Source organism: Capsicum annuum, chromosome 4 (assembly GCF_002878395.1).
Source record: "Capsicum annuum cultivar UCD-10X-F1 chromosome 4, UCD10Xv1.1, whole genome shotgun sequence".
Lineage (NCBI taxonomy): Eukaryota > Viridiplantae > Streptophyta > Magnoliopsida > Solanales > Solanaceae > Capsicum > Capsicum annuum.
The window spans coordinates 26720454-26739878 of NC_061114.1; the positions used below are offsets into that span (position 1 = coordinate 26720454).

The window sequence follows — 19425 nt, forward strand, 5'->3', positions numbered from 1 at the left end:
TTAGCTACAATATTCTCATTCGAGGACGAATATTCCCAAGGGGTAGATATTATAATACCCCATAAGATTCTAAGCTCGATTCAACTCTTAGTTGCATGCTTAAGGGGTCTTAGGCTTAAAAATCTCACTAAGTGTTGAAGTCTTAGTCATTTTCTAGACCCCTAAAAATTACGGATTTTTAGTTTTGCCTTCTCAACCATGAAATGTTTGTTTTTAAGTTGATTTATGTTTAAGGAGGTTAAGAGTATGTCTCGTGTGAATTTTGGTATTTTTGAACGATATTCGGGATGTGTTTGGATAGCCAAAACAATGAAGCAACATGATGAGGCCGTGATGCATTACACTGTCCCATGGTGAGGAGCTCCATAATTAATTGCTCTCTCCCCTAGAGTAAGAGACGCGGTTGAATGTTTTCTCCTACATAGAGAGAGGCATGACACGTGGCTTTTTCCTGCATAGTTATAAGGTTTAAGTGCCCAAGGGGAATTTAAGTCATTTACATCACCCAATTTGTCCTTAATATGATTTGGGACTTTCAAAAGGGCATTATTTACCCTTTCCAATCCAACTTGCTATTAAGAAACCCTCTCATTCCCCAAGAACAAACCCAAGCTTCATTCTTAAGAAATCAAGGCTTCAAGCTTCTAAGTTCAAGCAATCTTCAGGATTATAGCTATTAAGGTATTTGGGGTTTTGAACAAGATTAATATTTTATCCTTGTGCCCAAAAGTATGATTTTGAAGTTGAATTTATATGTTTTAAGTTAGGGTTCATTATGGAATCATATTATTATCATGTGATTTTAGGGACTAAAGAGAATAAGAGTTGTATTTATTCATGTTTTAAACTACAAGTTTGATATTTTGTTTTTGAATTTCATTAGTTTGATTAAAGTCTGAGTTTTTCCTTCATTATGGAATTTCACATGTTCAAGAAGAGTTTGATTCATGTTCTCCTTAGTATTTTGACTCAATTCATGTCCAAGAATAATTCCATGAAAAGTTAGGTTATCTCATGCTTTAAGCTTCAATCTCCTATGTTATATTTAAGTGAATTTCATGTTATATTATCACATTATGATCTTAGTCATGTAACCATGTTGTTTTTCCATGTTTTAAGATATTCCCATGTTCAAGTTCATGCTATTTATTTATTTGGTGGAATGTATATGTTTTTGGTCTTTCAACCATGATTACATACTACAGTACTTCAAGTTTGATATCATATTTTTATAATCATTCAGTGTTGGTAGGTTATGAACACCCGATACCTATGTGTTTCACATGATTTCATATTTTCAAGGAATGATTCAGTTAAACCATGTATATTATTATTTTCTCAATCAATATAATCATGATGAGAACTATTAAAAATAATGTTCAGTTAAAATTAGTTCAGTTCGACACCAATGTCAGTTCAATTGGGAGTAGGATTTAGCACCGAGCGAACCTAGGGATGGGGGCTCACCCATCAGTTAGGACTGCTCCTAAGAAGCAGTCCCTGAGTTCCAGAATTGCATATCCAGCGAAGGATTATAAGATGTCACCCACCAATTTAGGAATGACACTCTCTCACTGCTAGATATTACACTTATGTCGATGGTTAAAAAAATACTTCTCTTTGCCATAGACCTACCGCAACGGTTTAGTAAGCGTCCCATATATGAGAGTTACCATATATCTATAGCAACGGTTTTGAGAACCTTCTCCATAGACTTATCTATTGCAACGGTTATTCTTTCTTCTGATGCAACACTTATTTTTTTCAATTGCAACGAATTAGAACCGTCGCCATATACTTATCTATAGCAATGGTTATTCTTTCTTCACATGCAACACTTATTTTTCTTTCAATTGCAATGGTTTCTAATTGATGCAATAGATATTTGGCAATGATTTGTGAACGTTGCCAGAACCCTATTTCAACGGCTTTGTTATAATATTACAATAATTTTTATGACCTACTGCAATGATATTTTGAAAGCTATTGCAACGGACTATAGGGGTTGCACCAACATAATAAAGCAATAAGAAATTAATTATATAATAATAGATATTAAACTAAAATATAATATAAATCATATAAGAATACATTAATCAACTAATTGTAATGCAAAATATCCAACCTATACTAAAAGCAAATATAGAATATAATTTCATAATTCAAGAGTCGACATAAGTATACAAAAAGTTCTGAACGATCCCTTAAACATGTATTTCAGCAACACCCCATGAAATCTTTGCTAGTCTTTCCTGTAACTTCGACTTACTACGACTCAATGGGACCAATCATACTCTTGAATACGACATGTGGGGTTATTAATGGTTTATTCATACCCTAGTCAGCATGTTTAGCTTGGCTACTTCCCAAGTTATGAATCACTAGGGTATAAGTTGTATAGGGGCATACGAGTGATGTAGGGCAAGTCGTATAATGCATGATTGTCTTGGTCTTGTGGAGTCTTCCCTAGGTACTATTGGTGGATATGATTAGGGGTGTAAATCGCACCCTTATTTATAAGTTAGAGAGGTGTAGTCGTATAGAAATTAGAAAGTAAGGTCATGGCAAGGTTTGGGTACAAGTTGGGGTACCACTCATACCCTAGGGTACAGGTGGTAAAGGGGAGTCGTACCCCTGGACGTGACTTGTTTTAAATTTTAAGTAAAGGTTAGTTTTGACATTTCCTACTCCTAAACCCTTATGTCCTCACATTATATAACACTATGTGGCCTTCCTTAGCACTTTTTAAAGGATTGAAATACCTCAATTACTCTCTCAAACTTACTCTTGAAAGATTGGAGGATAGGGTTTCTCAAGTGTTTTTCAAAGGGCTCAAAGGTTGAAATTTCTTCCATAAATCTTTATGTATAAGGCATGTAATATTTACCACATTTTTATTTACTACTAAATGCATGTGTATTGTGTTTTAAACATTGATTTATGAATCATGAATGGTGTTTTTCATAATATATGTTGGGGTTCTTGATGCATATGGTTTGGTATTGGTTTAAACTATGTTTTTACATGTTTTGGTAATGCTTTTCATATATGGCTATTTGTTGGTTATGATTTAACAAATGGGTTTTGAGTAACCCTAATTATTGTGGTTTATGCTTTGGTTTTCGTCTTGATAAAGGTATGCCCTACAATTTTTGATAAAATGCTTCAAAGAATATTTTTACTCTATTGTTTAAATTTCATTGGAACTCTTACATGGTTTGATTCGTTAATGGAACTCTAAATAGTTTTGCATGTTTTCAACGGTTTAAATGATATAAATACTTTAAATACTTGGTATGGTCTAAAATGGTTTGGAATGGTTTAAGGGGTAAAGGTTTTTAGTGGTCATGGTTGGTCTATTTTGAAAACCTTATGGGATACATGGAAATCCCTCAAACAAATGCATTAATGGAATTGGTTTAAATGGTTTGGAAAGGTAAAAATCTAAATGGTTATGCTTGTGGGAAACATAGAAGTCCCCCAAGTGGTTTAATATGGTAAACAGAAGGGCACTTGAATGTATCCTTAAACCTATAAATGCTTGGCTATGGATGATACTTACATGTAAGGGTTAGTATGACGATACCAATATCAATGGCCTTGGTTAATAAATGTTAAATGGTTTGGTTATTTGAAAATTGTTTTTTATTAGGTAATAATGGCGGGATCTATAGGAAAGATGTGGAAGGTGGAGGTCTGATAACGCTTAACTTACACGTCAATTTAATGCAAGGTAGTCATCATCAATATGTTTACCCAACTTTGGAGTCGGTGTCCAATCCACGAGGAACAATGTGAGTGGCGATTAAACTAATTTAAAACTATAGCTACAAGTTAAATTCAAACAAATGATACGAAAAGATAAAATGGAGGTTTTTATTAATTGAACAAAAATTATTAACACTTCAATTCATCTTAGAACTCAAATCTTAAACTACAATATTTCAAATCAATGATATAGAGAAACTAGCGTTGTGATCTTTATGATTAGTAATCCTCCATTGAATAATAGTTGTAGTACTGGATTATCATGACTTGTCGGAAACACCATTATCAGTTTCGACAGTCTAGCTAAGTATTTCTCAACCTACCTAGATGTTGGAGTCCCTAATTCTCTCAAACTTGGGAAAACATTCTATTCATACTGATTTTATTTTGAGTTGATTAATCGTGTTACAACATTAATCATTAGATGGGAACTTACCTTCCCAAATATTCATTGATAATTCACTACTTTTAGTTTATTTCTCAGTTTGTGCAAGTCAACATAATGCGATACCTATTGTTTGGAACCAACAAAAAATAATTAATACAAAAGAATTATCAAGATGTTCCCACAATCACTCAAACCCTAGCCAACTATTAAGACAATACAATAGTAATCATAGATCCCACAACCCTAGTTGTGGGTTTTAGTTCCACATGAAAGAGAAAGCGATAACAATAACTAAATTCGTAATTCAAAGTGATTAAACTTACAAAAGATGTACTCAGAAATTGATTCTATTCCCAAATTCAAGAAGAATATCCCACAAGTAAATCAAAGAATTGAAAATTGAAATCCAAGTTTAGAAACCAAATAAAAGTAAAGTAGTCTTTGGAATAAGTTCAAGATGTTCGACGCCTTCAATGAAACCCTAAAAGATTCTATTTATATTCGAAACTTAAGAAAAATTCAAAATTAAACATTCAGATTTTTCTGCTTAGCTGATGACATGCCTAACAGCTTATCAGAGATCTGATAGCTTATCAGACCATGTTGTTAGACATTATTCCCCTTTCTTGCCTTCTGCTTATGTGTGAAAACATGCCTGACGGCTTATCAGAGTTCTGATAGCTTATCAGAACCCATCGTCAGGCATGCTTCAAATTTTTGCCTTCTGCTTCTGAGTGACGACATGCTTGACAGCTTATCAGAGATCTGATAGCTTATCAGAACATGTCATAAGAAAATATTCTGCTTCTGAGTGACGGCATTCTTGACGGCTTATTAGACACCTGACGGCTTATCAGGGGATGTCGTCACAGTTTTTCTCTAACTTCCTCACACTATCTACAGCTAATGATGAATCTTATAACTTATCTCAAATTTGACGACTTATCATACAAGTCGTCAACTACACTTTCATGGCCACTTGTTCCAAATTCACCTCTTTTGCTCTTATTGTCTTTGGTTTTCTTGCATCTTGACTTTCCTGCATTATCAAAGAGAAGGCAATCAAAAACGACTAAAGTTGCTTAAGACTTTACAATTTTTCTAGTTAAAAGTCTCAAATGTGTTAGCAGTAGCTCACACATCAACACCCTCAACTTAAAACAAATTCTTGTCCTCAAGTAACTTAAACATATCTAAGAGGATTCAAAGCACATTCAGTAGTCAAGCATAAAACATATTTACCATCTCCAAGGTCAATCATCTCAAACTCAACTGTGTATATTACTGAAAAGAAACAATGCAACACAAAGGAATCAAGCTATGGTATCAACTTAGCAAAAACAACCATACATGTACCAATATTACACTGCCCAAACAAGTTAGCAACTAGTAACATAACCAGTGTGCCCTTACTCCAAAGAAGTCCCTCCTCACTCCTATATGAACGCAAGCATGTCAATGCGGGGACGGTGAAGAGATATTCACTCTCAGAAAGTAGTTCCACTCAATGTACACCAATTACCATAAGCTTACCCTTATTTTCATTATCGAAGCTAAAAGACAGTTAAGTTAGGATCACTATAGGACTTTTCTTCAACTTGTAATTTAGGCTTGGGGTTGGTATGATACACAAGGATATTTAAATTAACTAAGCCTCCTTGGAACTACATTATTTTTGGGATCTCACTTGTCAACCTTTACGTTATTTCTCCCTTTCCTAATTAAAGCATATTTAAGTTGGATGCAGTTTTTATTCATTCATTTTTTTTTCACAACTTTTCTTTTTTTTCATTTTTTTTGTAATACACCCAGCCTTTCACATTTTTTTTATTACCCTTCTTCATACTTACTTTACATCACGGACCCCTATAATAGCCACCCTCAAATTAGGCTATTTGCCTAAGTCAAAGTGCATAATGTCCAAGGAGGACCAGGGCCAAAACATGTTCATTGTGATACAACTGAGAAGGTGATAGGTATAATAAAAAGAATAGGCATTCAGGCTCAAAATTAGGATCAAGGGATATTATTCACATATGGAAAGTCATTAAGGCTAAAAGTGGACTAATATCAACAATGGCCTTTGATCATTTTCTAACCGTTATCCTAGAACAAAGGCAAGACCAACCGAACAAGTTCTAGATTTAATACACAATGGGAACTAGGTAGTATCTCTCACACACATGGCACAAAGGTACATCACAAGCTACTACCCATTCGGTTCATGCAATTCTTTAACAATGGCTATCATGTCACTAGTACTAATGCCATAACAAGATACACAGTGGTCATACATAAATGCATATCACACAGTTATAAAATAGACCATTGGAAAGTTGTTCAAAAATCAACAAAAACATGTTAACTACCTAAGGTACTTTTATTTATCCTAGTCAAGTACAACATTTTACAACCAATCATAATACGCCTAAACATGCTAGCTCTACTAGGAACAAGAATTGAGGGAAAAGAGGCACGGCAACAAAAACTCCAAGAGAATATCAACACCCACAAGTAGCCCCACCCTCAACTTAAAATCATGCAATGTCCCCAATGCGTCAAACCAAAACAAGAGAGTTAAAAACATACCTGTGGTACACTGGGTGCAAAGATCTGATGTCAATCACATAATACAAATACAAACAACAAAATACCTTGGGTTGCCTCCCATGCAGTGTCTGATTTAATGTCACAACACGACTAGGTTATCTTCACTACTCAGAATTCATCAAGATACCTTAAAAGTGCTTCATCCTTTATACCTCCACTTAGCTGATTTGAATCGTCGGCCCATCTTTCTATCTTACATCTTTTAGGTGCATTGGTAAAATGTGAGAGCATTATAAGAAAAGTTCTATCACGCAACTTCGAAGACTTGAACCGCTTGTCCAATTTTTCATCGAATCTTTGTGTAGGATTACATGGCAACGGTGAGAATCTTAAAAATCCACTAAATGGACATTGAACTTTAATATTCTTGAACTTCAAGATTAGGGTTGTATTACACCCTTTCGGAAAGACAAACTCCAAAATGTAGGAATTTTCCTCCGTATTTCCAAAATTCATTATTTTCTTGGGTGATTCTACTTTCATCACATCAGCCAAGCATAATGTTAAAAAGTTATTCGAGTGAGGTATTTTCCTTAATTTTAGAGTTGTATCCTTCTTGAACTCTTCACCTTAACCTAGGATAGAGTCTTTATAAGAGATTGGCTTAGTTTCTTCTTTTGCCTCTAGCACCATTTCCTCAATCGTGGCATCATCTCTCATGATTGGTTTGGTTGGTTGAGAAATCACTGAGGGTTGCTCATCATAAAGATCAACATCAATATAGGGTTCTTGCTCCTCATCTTCACGTTCTTTCATTATTTTAAATGATTCCACAGATAAGATATCATCAAAATAAACTATAGAAGAATGCTTTGAATAATTGACCTCTACATCCATCTTCTCATGAATTATTGGCTTTATGTATTGATGCATATCACATACGATATCATGGATTTCTTTCTAGAGATCAGACATTAGTTGAAATATAGTTTCAATGGCAGTCTTTTCGGTGCTTCGTTCTTTCTTTTCTTGACCATAAGACCTATCAAACTCATAAGAAAAACTAGAATTTAGGTTAGTGCAATTAGGGGAGGGGGCATTTGGGCAATAACTCTAATTTCCATCTTGACCACCACATAAAGAATAATTATACTCCCAATAGGATAGAGATGGTGCACACATCTCTCTCCAGGAAGCATATCTACAATGTAGCCAAAAGTGAGTTCCACCACAATATGGACATGGGTCATCAAGATAAGATTTCCAACCACCAAGCTCATGTTAATTCCACGATGCCATAGTAATAAGTAAACTAAAATAAAAATCTACCTAACACAAGACATAAAAGAAAACTAAAAACAAATATTTACAAGTTTGAATTCAAGAAAGTAGGCTAAAATTTCAAAAAAACTCAATACACCAAATTGTTCCCCGGCAATGATGCCATTTTTGATAACGCTCAACTTACATTTCAAATTAGTGCAAGGCGATTGTCATCAATATATTTACCCAACTTTAGAGTCGGGGTCCAATCCACGAGGAACAATGTGAGTGGTGATTAAACTAATTTAAAACTATAGCTACAAGTTAAATTCAAAAAAATGATACAAAAAGATAAAATGGGGGGTTTTTAATAATTGAACAAAATTTATTAACACTTCAATTCGCCTTAGAACTCAATGCTTAAACAGCAATATTTTAAGTCAATGATATAGAGAAACTAAAGTTGTGATCACTATGATATGTAATCCTCCATTGAATAATAGTTGCAGTACTGGATTCTCATGACTTGTGGGAAACACCAAATTATCAATTTCGACAGTCCATCAAATTATTTCTCAACCTCCCAAGATTTTAAACTCCCTAATTCTCTTGAACTTGGGAAAATATTTTATTCGTACTGATTTTATTTTTAGTTGATTAATCTTGTTACAACATTAATAATTAGATGGGAACTTAACCTTCCCAAATCCTCATTGATATTTAACTCCCTTTAGTTTATTTCTGAATTCGAGCAAATCAACATAAAGAGAGATCAATTATTTGGAACCAACAAAACATAATTAATATAAAAGAATTATCAAGATGTTCCCACAATCACTCAAACCCTAACAAACTATTAAGACAATATAGGAGTAATCACAGATCCCACAACACTAGTTGTGGGTTTTAGTTCCACATAAAAGAGAAAGCAATAATAATAACTGAATTCATAATTCAAAGTGATTAAACTTACAAAAGATATAGTCAGAAATTGATTCTCTTCCCAAATGCAAGAATAATATCCCACAACTAAATCAAAGAATTGAAAATTAAAATCCATGTTTAGAGACCATAGAGAAGTAAAGTAGTCTTTGGAATAGGTTCAAGATGTTCAATGCCTTCAACGAAACCTAAAAGCTTTTATTTATATCTGTAACTTGAGAAAAATTCAAAATTAAAAATTCACATTTTTTTCCTTAGCTGACGACATGTCTGATGGCTGATCAGAGATCTGATTGCTTATCAGACCATGTCATAATACATGATTCCTATTTCTTTCCTTCTGCTTATGTGTGATCATATGCCTGATAGCTTATTAAAGTTCTGATAGATTATCAAAATATGTCGTCAGGCATGCTTTAAATTTTTGGCTTCTTCTTCTGAGTGACGACATGCCTGATGGCTTATAGGAGTTCTGATATCTTATCAGGACATGTCATCAGAAAATCTTCTACTTCTGAGTGACACAATTCTTGATGGCTTGTCAGACACCGGATGGATTATCAGGGGATGTCGTCATACTTCTACTCCAACTACCTCACACTATCTATAGCAGATGATGACTCTAATAACTTATCATAAATTTGACAACTTATCAGACAAGTTGTCAACTACACTTTCATGGCCACTTGTTTTAAATTCACCTCTTTTGCTCTTATTGTCTTTGGTTTTCTTGCACCTTGACTTTCCTGCATTATCAAAGGAAAAGCAATCAAAAATAACAAAATTTGCTTAAGACTTTGCAATTATTTCTAGTTAAAAGCCACAAATGTGTTAGCATTAGTTCACACATCAATGTCCCAGGGGAACCAAAATAAGAAACTCAGATTTGTCGAAATGCAGTTGGTCTTGGTGACCTTGTTTATGATTTCACACTATATTTAGGAATGTACTAGTCATCCTAAGGATACCTTCTCTGATCATATGGATACACACACTAGGGCCCTTTCAGCAGGGGGAGCTGAACCCATATAGGCCATAAATTATTTAAGATGGTAAAGATACATAATCCAGGTAAATGTTTTAAAGGCATGCTAAACTTGGTTTCCTTTCCCAATATGGTTATAGATATTTATATGGTTTTATAAATTATGGATGGTTTTTCTTGGCTATGCAAATGGCATTATTTTATCCTTATCTTGAGTGCATGCTAGTGTTTACCCACTAACCTATTTACTTGCGGCTGTATACCCACACTATGCCGGAACTGACTATTCTATTCCTCTTGCGTACTAATCAAATTTGGGTACAGTCAACGTTGGATTAAAGTGGTGAGATTCCATATTTTTGAAGGCATCTATTTCATGTCATGGTTTACTTTACATATTTTTTATCTTTCATAGACTATATTTTTTGGCTATGGTTGGGGGCATGTCCCAGCTTGGTACTCTTTGTTTGGTCTAGAGGCTTTATGTAGATAACTTTAGACCTGGGTATGTTATAGGTTATTTATGTTACACATAAGTACTCTTATATTAGCTTATTATCATGGTATTGATTAATGGCTTCCATATTGGTTTGGTTTGATATTGGGTGGTTTGGCTTGGTTGGGTTGGTCTCAGTTATAGACTTATTCTAAAGTTACCACATAGTTGGACACTCTATCTTGTTATATGTCCGGTGTTCAGCCTACTCAAGGTATGCATTGGTAGTTGTGTTGGGTAACAGGGAAAGTTCCCAGTCCTGGTTGGACTTGGGACTGCCCATTATGATAAGGCCTTAGTTTGGGTCATGTCAAATTGGTATCAGAGCTTTAGGTTTCAGTGTCATTGGGTGCCCACAAAGCCATGTCGAGTCTATTTTTTCTTATGGGTATATCGCGCACCATACGTATAATCAGAAGGCTACGAGACACTTAGGAATGTTTTACTTTCTTGGTTATTCTACTTTCGGGCTATGGTGTCTGAGGTTTTGAACTCTTCTTTGAATCATTGGTTAACTTTTTGGATCATGTCCTTTCAATGATCTAAAGTTTATGGAAACTTACCTGTCCTACTCGAGGACAACATGGAGGGATCTAGTCCAACTCATGGGACCTTGATTTTCTAAATAATGGGGAGTCCAATGGTATAGTGGTAAATAGTCCAAGAGGAAGAGTTGGGTGAGTTCTAACTCCTATTATATGATTGGTTTGCCCTACCCAAATCTATGAGGAGACAAATATTCTTAGTTCGATAATGCTTCTAGGGCACAAGGTGCCCAATCTTGGGCTAATGAGACCAATATGAATTATCTTATCCTATTCATGAGTTTTTTGGTCTATCACACCATAGGTTTTGTGAAAAAATGAGGAATTGTGGTTGCAGTGGTAGTCAATTAGGTCTCATACAACAGGAATATCCTATAAGGGTTGCCTCTTGGGCAATAGAATATCGATTACTACTTCTGGTTTTGGTATTGGTTGGGATCATCTCAATGTTCTTATTATTCCTTGGGAGTCCGAGGCATTTTGTTATACCGACATAGGTATGTTGGAAACTTTTCTCTTTGTGGTGTAAATGGTATACTTGGCTCGGGGTCCCCTCTCTTTTATGACCCTATTAGTGGTTGTGTATTTTGGTTTTAGTCCTAATGTTATATCAAATTCTTTTCTGTTTCTACCCCGATAGATGACTCTATGATTACTGAAAGTGTCTATGAGGGTGTGTGGTACTGGTGGTAATAATTGGGTCTTAGTGGATTTGTTTAACTTGGATATGGTGGATTTCAATGTCATTCAAGAAAATGGATTAGTTGCACTCGTGATATTCATCATTAGATTATCGGACCCATTAGGCTCCCTAGTTAGTCAATTGTGGAATGGAAGGATGGTTTCATTCCCTAGCTATTAAAGGAAAGGTTGCATTCTATCTTAGAATTCGGAGATTGGTCTGCAAATGGGTGTTTTTATTATTTGGTTCGGGTTAAAGATTCTAACTCGGAAGGTCTTTCCTTATGTTCAGTTTTGGTGGCACATGAATTTCTTGGGGTCCTTCTAATGTCCCTAATGGTGTCTTTCTAATGGAGAGGTTGGTTTGGGATTGGTCTTATTTTGGACCTTTGTCTAAATTTCTATTCTTTCATAATAGAATGGTTTGATTTGGGTTAAAAGGGGCTTGAAGATAAATGAAGGGATCTTTTAGATAGAGGTTTCATCCGTCCTTGTGTTTTTCCATGAGGTGATTTCATACTTTCATACATAAGGGGATGGTTTCCCAAGGAGTAAATAGGTTGTCGGAGAGTGACTAAGGAATTTAGGGACTCCTTCTAGTAGGGGAGGATCATATGTGTATATTCCATTTTATGTAGTGTACTTTGTTAGTAATACATGATGGTTGATAACAACTAAGTGTGAATTTTAGATGTTAATTTTGATAAAAGGAAGTATAATAGCTAGGGAATAACAATGCAGGAATTGTGGTGGTAAATTGGTAGGTTGGATGAGAATGATAACTTTAGGATTACAATAATGGTAAAGTTGTGACTTGTAGATCGAACGTTCAAGATGAATGGATGGGTTGGGGTTTAAGTCATTATATGGGATGGATCATGGAACTTGCATATGTATTTGTCCCTATACTTGTACTTTATTATTGGCATATAATTTATTATTAAATTCATGGTTTTGAATATGGGTTTTGGCATAATCGAGGGTTTTGACATGACTACTTATTTAATTGATTTTTCAGGGATTATGATGCATTATTTATGCCTTATTAATGTTTATGAACATTGTGGGATACATGGGAATGCTAAATGGATTTTGGGGTACTATGGATTTCCCAATTGCTTGATTTTGGTCTTGGAAATTATATGCCCTCAAAATATTTGTCAAATTGCTGCAAAATATAATTTTGTCATAGTATTTTGCTATTTTTGAATCTTTGCATTGTATAAATGGTTAAGGGGAACATAAATTTGTTTTGGTTAGATTCAAATAATTTTTGAAAGGCCTTAGTGGCCATGGTTTGATTTTAAATGGTTTTAATTTAAATTGGAAATGTTGGAGTCAATTTGGTCTAATGGTTTTTCCATGTCTATGTTGGGATTGAGGTAGCCTGGGGATGAATCAAATTTTGAGTATGGGAGAAACAAACGTCCTTGGTGTACATCTTCGGTGATACCCATTAGAGTAGAGAATTATGTTCATTGGTGTGATGGGATAGTGGTTGGTGGTTGATCTAGAATTCTTTTTTAGTGGTGGACTTCAAGGGAAGGTTGGGTTGCATATTCTAGTGATACTCTTCCATCTTGATTGAGAGAGTACTCTAGTTGTGTTGCATACATTCTTATAGCACTTATGCCTAAGGTTCGCATTTGGTATTCACCCTGTTCCATAAATATGAGTTTTGACTGACATTACATTACTCACGATATATGTAGTTGTATTTCTTTTGGTGTGAAGTTTTAAAGACTCTTTTCATGGTATGGTTTGGTCGGGATGATCTTCCATTATAGTCTAGGTGGTGTTGTAAAGTACTTCATGCCTATAGTGTCGTGTCTTGTCTCTGGGTTCTTGCCTTAGGAGGCATGGATAACTCTTGTAATTTGGTTTCTTAAATGACCCTTCTAATGTTAAGATGGTAGTAGTTTGGGACGTATGGTAATGTGTTGAAATGGGGAATGTAGAAGTCCTAAGATTAGGAAAGTCTAAGGTGACTACCATAGTTAAGAGTTTGGAGGGCAACGTAAGGTTGTTGTCATGGGAAATTATTAGGAAGGGAATAGGTGGTAGAAAATCATAGTGGAAACGATAGAGGGTGCTAGACCTTTTGATCCATAGATCATACCGCGGGTATATAAGGGGTAGGATTGAATGTTGTGGTTGGTAGATATATCAATAAGTTGTGTTGGGTATCTAAGAGGTCAGGTAAGACATGGTATTATGAATTATTTTCAGGGCTTAGTAGTTGTATGAATTTAGGTGTTCAATTATAGGCTGGGGGGTTTGGCTATAGTGGTTGTACATTGTTTGCCCATGTGTTTTACTTATGGTTTTCTTGTTATAATCGTGATGGAAGAAGGGTGGTGTCTCAGATAGGTGTAAAGAGCAGAGCCCGGTGGCCTAAGTTAGCTCTTTCATGCTTTGGATAGGCTTGAACATAGAATCAGTGGTATATAGCTACACTCAAGCTCCCGTGTGATGTGTCTTAGTAAACTCTAAGTTGAATTAGACTAGCTCTTTAGCCTAAGTTTCATTCATCCAGTATTCTATATGTTTGTGTTAAGGAAAGATGGGTATAATTCTTTGTTGGTTGATCCCTTTGGGTGGTATTGATATCTGGGATCCTTTGTTCCTTGTTCTTTAAGGAGGTCCCGTTGGGGATCTTGGATTGGTAAGTTCACCGGTTTGCAAGTAATAAGGTATGGCTTAGGTAAAGGTTCCATGGCAGAACCAAGAGTCCGATAAAGTCATTGGGATGCGAAAGTGGACATGGAGTCCAAGGGTCCACGTTGGTTCTTTGTATTGGAAAATTGTGCGTAAGGTATGTGCTCTTCAGCACATCTTTGTTTCCTAACTTGGTAAAGGTGAGGAATGGTTCCTCTTGCATCTTTGTTTTTTTAACCTTGTTAGAAGTCAGAACGAAAATGTTGGGGTGTAAATTATTCTTGGGATATGTTATGATCTTCTCATCTTAGTTCGCATTCTTGTCCTTTATTTTAATTAGACGAAAGTTAGAGGTGCACCAATGTGTTATCACATGCTTTTTATTACCCTTACCTATCATTCAAGGACAAATGATCCCAGTGGGGGAGTATGAAATACCCCAAGTCTTAGGCACTTGCAAAATTTCCAAGGTTTTTGCCTTTTTGACTTGGTACAACTCAAGGGTACTAATCATACCCTTGAATATGACTTTTGGGGTGTCTTAATGGTTCAATCATGCCCTAGGAAGCATGGTTGGCTTGGTTACTTCCCACGGTATGACTCACTAGGGTACGAGTCATATAGGGGCATACAAATGGTGTAGGGAAAGTCGTATGGTGCATGATTATCTTATTCTTGTGGAGTTTGCCCTAGGTACGACTAGTGGATACGATTGAGGGTGTCACTGATACCCATAGGTACGAGGTAGGGAGGTAGAGTTGTATAGAAACTTGTAGGTAAGGTCATGGCAAGGTTTGGGTATGAGTTGGGGTACCACTAGCACCCTAGGGTACAGGTGGTAAGGGAGAGTCATAACCCTTGACGTGACTTGTTTTAAATTTTAAGTCAAGGTTCGTTTGGATATTTCCTACTCCTAAACCTTTATGTCCTCACATTATATAACCCTATATGTTCTTTCATAACCCTTGTTAAAGTATAAAAATACCTCAAAAACTCGCTCAAACTTACTCTTGAAAAATTTGAGGCTAAGGTTTCTTAAGTGCTCTTCAAGGGGCTCAAAGGTTGAGTTTTATTTCATTAATCTTCATGTATATGGAATGTACTCCTTCCCTTATTTTTATTTCCTACTAAAGGCATGTGTATTATATTTTAAACATTTATTTATGAATCATGAATGGTGGTTTTAAGAATATATGTCGGTGGCCTTGATGCATATGGTTTGGTATTGGTTTAAACTATGTTTTTACATGTTTTGGTAATGGTTTGCATATATGGTTATTTGTTGGTTATGATTTAAAAAATGGGTTTTGAGTAAACGTAATTATGGTGGTTTATGCATTTGTTTTTGTCTTGGTAAAGGTATACCCGCAACATGTTTGATAAAATGCTTCAAAGAATGTTTTTACTCTATTGTTGAACTTTCATTGGAACTCTTGCATTGTTTGGTTTGGTAATGGAACTCTCAATGTTTTGGATGGTTTTGCATGGTTTCAATGGTTTAAATAATATAAATGCTTTAAATTCTTGGAATGTTCTAAAATGGTTTGGAATGGTTTAAAGGGTAAAGGTTTTTGGTGATCATGGTTGGTCTATTTTGAAAATCTTGCGGGATACTTGGAAAATCCTCAAGAAAATACATTAATGGAATTGGTTTAAATGGTTTGGTATTATAAAAGGCTAAATAGTTATGCTTGTGGGGAATATGAAAGTCCCCTAAGTGGTTTAATATGGTAAATAGAAGGGCACTTGACAATCCCCTTAAACCTATAAATGGTTGGTTATGGATGATACTTATAAGTAAGGGTTGTTATGATAATACTAATATCAATGGCATTAGTTAATATATGGTAAATGGTTTGGTTATTTGGAAATAAGTTTTAATTGGGCAATAATGGCGAGATATACAGCAAAGCCGTGGAAGGTAGAGGTCCTAGGGGGACCAAAACTGGAAACTCATAAACTCATATTTTCCGATATGAGGTTGGTTTTGGTGACCATGTGCATGATGTCATACTATATTTTAGGGGTGTACTAGTCATCCCAAATATATTTTCCCTTTCCATGCGCCTACATACACTGGGGCCCCTTTTATCAAGGGGAATTTAACCCATATAGCCCTTGGGTGGTTTAGGACAGCAATGTTACACCACCTAGTTAAAGGATTTAAAGGCATGCTAAACCTAGTTCCTTTTCCCGGCATGGTTATATAAGGTTGTATGCATTATGGATTGTTTTTCTTGGATTTGTAATCGGAATTACTTTATCCTTATACTGAGTGCATGCTAGTGTTCACCCACTAACCCATCTACTGGCATTTGTATACCTATGCTATGTAGAAACCGATTATTATTAGTGATTGGATTTGGGTATAGTCGACGTTGAATTGAAGTGGTGAGCTCCCATAATTTAGAAGAAATCTATTTCATGTCATGGTTTACTTTAATATTTTTTATCTTCCATGAACTATGTTTTTTTTGCTATGGTCAGGGGCATGTCCCGACTTAGTACTCTTTGGTTTGTCTAGAAGCTTTGTATGGACAACTGTGGACTTAGGAATGGTATGGGTTATTTATGTTACACATATGTATACTAACATTGGCATATTATCATGGTATTGATTCGAGGCTTCCGCATTGGTTTGGTTGGATATTGGGTGGTTTGAGTTTTGTTGGGTTGGTCCCAGTTATAGACTTATCCCAAAGTCCCAACTGGGTTGAACTTGGGATTGCTTATGACAACAAGGCCCTGGTTCAAGTCGTGTCATTTTTTTAGTTTCTTCCAAAAAATTTCACTACAAGTCCACCAAAATGAAAAGAAATCCATTTTAATAAAAACCCTAGTAGCCCAAGGAGATTAACGATTTTTTCAATTTACAATTTTGTTTGTTGGCTCAATCTACGATTTTTGTTAGAACCCAAAAATTTGTGATTTAAAATCTTACCGGTGGTTTTCTCAATGACTGCAATTTCAGAGTTTCTTACAACTACAGAGTTGCCTTGATTTTGTTGGGTTAGTTGCTAAACACATTCTACCCCAATCTTTAGGTAAAGAACACCGCTTATCTAATTTTCTTGTAAAGAAAAATTGTATGATTGTGTAAAAATTTGGACTAAATTCGATAAATAGTATACAAATTATGATGTAAAGGACCATGGAGGAGTAAAAGAAGTTTTCCCGGCAAAAATATCCATACAATATTGTATAGAATAGTACAAAAAAATGGAAGAAGTATACTGAAGCTAAACACATCCATATAGAACCAATATTGGTTGATTATCATAGATGATGTTTGCATGAATCTAAATATATGGTCCTTTCTTAACCTCTGCACTACATAGGTTTGAAAAAATTCCTCTTTCAAACTTGTAAAAATGTCAAGGTTAGTATATATATTTTATCCATAAAAAGGTTGGGAAGTTGACCTTTAATGTGTAGAAGCCCTCGTTGATGATACACCATTGCAATAGTCATAATTAATCCTGGAAATCCTTATGGATATGTTTTTATTTCTAAACACTTTCAAGAGGTAGGATAAACTTGATAATGATGTCTTCTTTTACGTCTAAATGCCACAGTTTGTATCAAATAACTCATCGCCCAAATTTGTCCATGCTTTATTTTTATCATGGAGATTGCGGGGACAACAAAAAAGCTAGGAATCCTAGATATTAAAAATAAAATCTATAGCCACCTATGTATTGGTAACAAGACCTTTGTTTCAATGGGAGTATTTTGATCAATTACTCCGATGTAACTCTCGGGTCAATATCAAAACGATGGATTGTTCCTGGTTGGCGACTTGGTTTTATTATAGTGGTTGTCCTAGTTATGTCTTTAAGAAGTCCAGGGTTTGTATCTTCATTTTTATTCTCTTTATTTCTTATGTCTCTTTTTCTCTCTTTTTTTTATCTCTTAGTACTCGTATTTCAACTTTTTGTACTAGAAAAAAGTGATGGACCAAGATAAGGTCTGTGACTATGAGGAGCAAAATAATAAATTACTGCAGCATGCAAACTGGGGAATATATCGGATATAAATAGGAATACTAATCTACTAATAATATGCAATATTACTCATATTACAAATTGATAGAGTTGTAAATCACTCGTATAAATATTTCAAGTTTGTCAATGCCTTCTATAGGCTGTTTTACAATGTGACCAGTCTTCTGATGCTTTTGCTTTTCAGATTGATGAATGCCTTTAGAATTATCTTAAATACATTGCTAATCCTTGAATGATTGTTCAAGTATTGGTTATACGCCATTTTCCTATGGTCTAAATTGCCATACACATAATTAAGTCCATTAGATGTAATTGTGCTCTATGGAAGTTCTAATTTTATTTTGATAATATCCAAGGAGCAGTACCTCACCTCCTCAAGAAAAAGACAAAGGATTTCTTTTTGAACATCAATAACATACTGAAGGAAGATGTCAAGCGATTTTACACCAAAGTTTAGGAGATAGATTACTTTAACCTGCTTGTATAAAACAGAGGGAGAAATGTGCGTAATGGTGAGTACTTAACGATCACTTCAATTTTAGTCCTAAATCTAACACAAAAGGTAATTTTTTATTTCATACCTTGTATATCAAATTGAGCCTGTTGTTTCTGGAATAAATAAATGAAGATATGGAATTCTGCAATAAGCTAGTCTATGAAGAATCAATTATAATTCTGCCTAGTAACACTAACTCATTCTTTATGTGGTTGCTCATGAAGGAATCAGTACCTAATCTAGAATTATATAATGTCAAGATGCTTAATGAAAGTTATCTTTTTCTTGTCCAACAAAATTAACTATGACTCAGTCCAGAATAAGTCGAGGTTGACTATATGAATCTGCACTACCGCCTATAAGGATCATTTTTTTTAGATATCTTTTTCTTGTCCAACAACATTAACTATGCCTCAGTCCCGAACAAGTCAAAGTCGACTATATGAATCCACACTGCTACCTATACGGAACCTTTTATTTTAGTTAGCTTTTTGTTGTCCAACTACATTAACTATGGCTTAGTCCCAAACAAATCGAGGTTGACTATATGAATCTGCACTACCGCCTATATGGATCCTTTTCATTTAGTTATCTTTTTCTTGACCAATAATATTAACTATTTCTCAATCTCAAATAAGTCCAGGTCAAC

At 35.0% G+C, this 19425-nt stretch overlaps 1 pseudogene; it reads left to right on the forward strand.

Moving 5' to 3' along the window:
- The window catches only part of LOC107852352, a 49392-nt pseudogene that overhangs the window by 29169 nt on the left and 798 nt on the right, over positions 1-19425 (forward strand).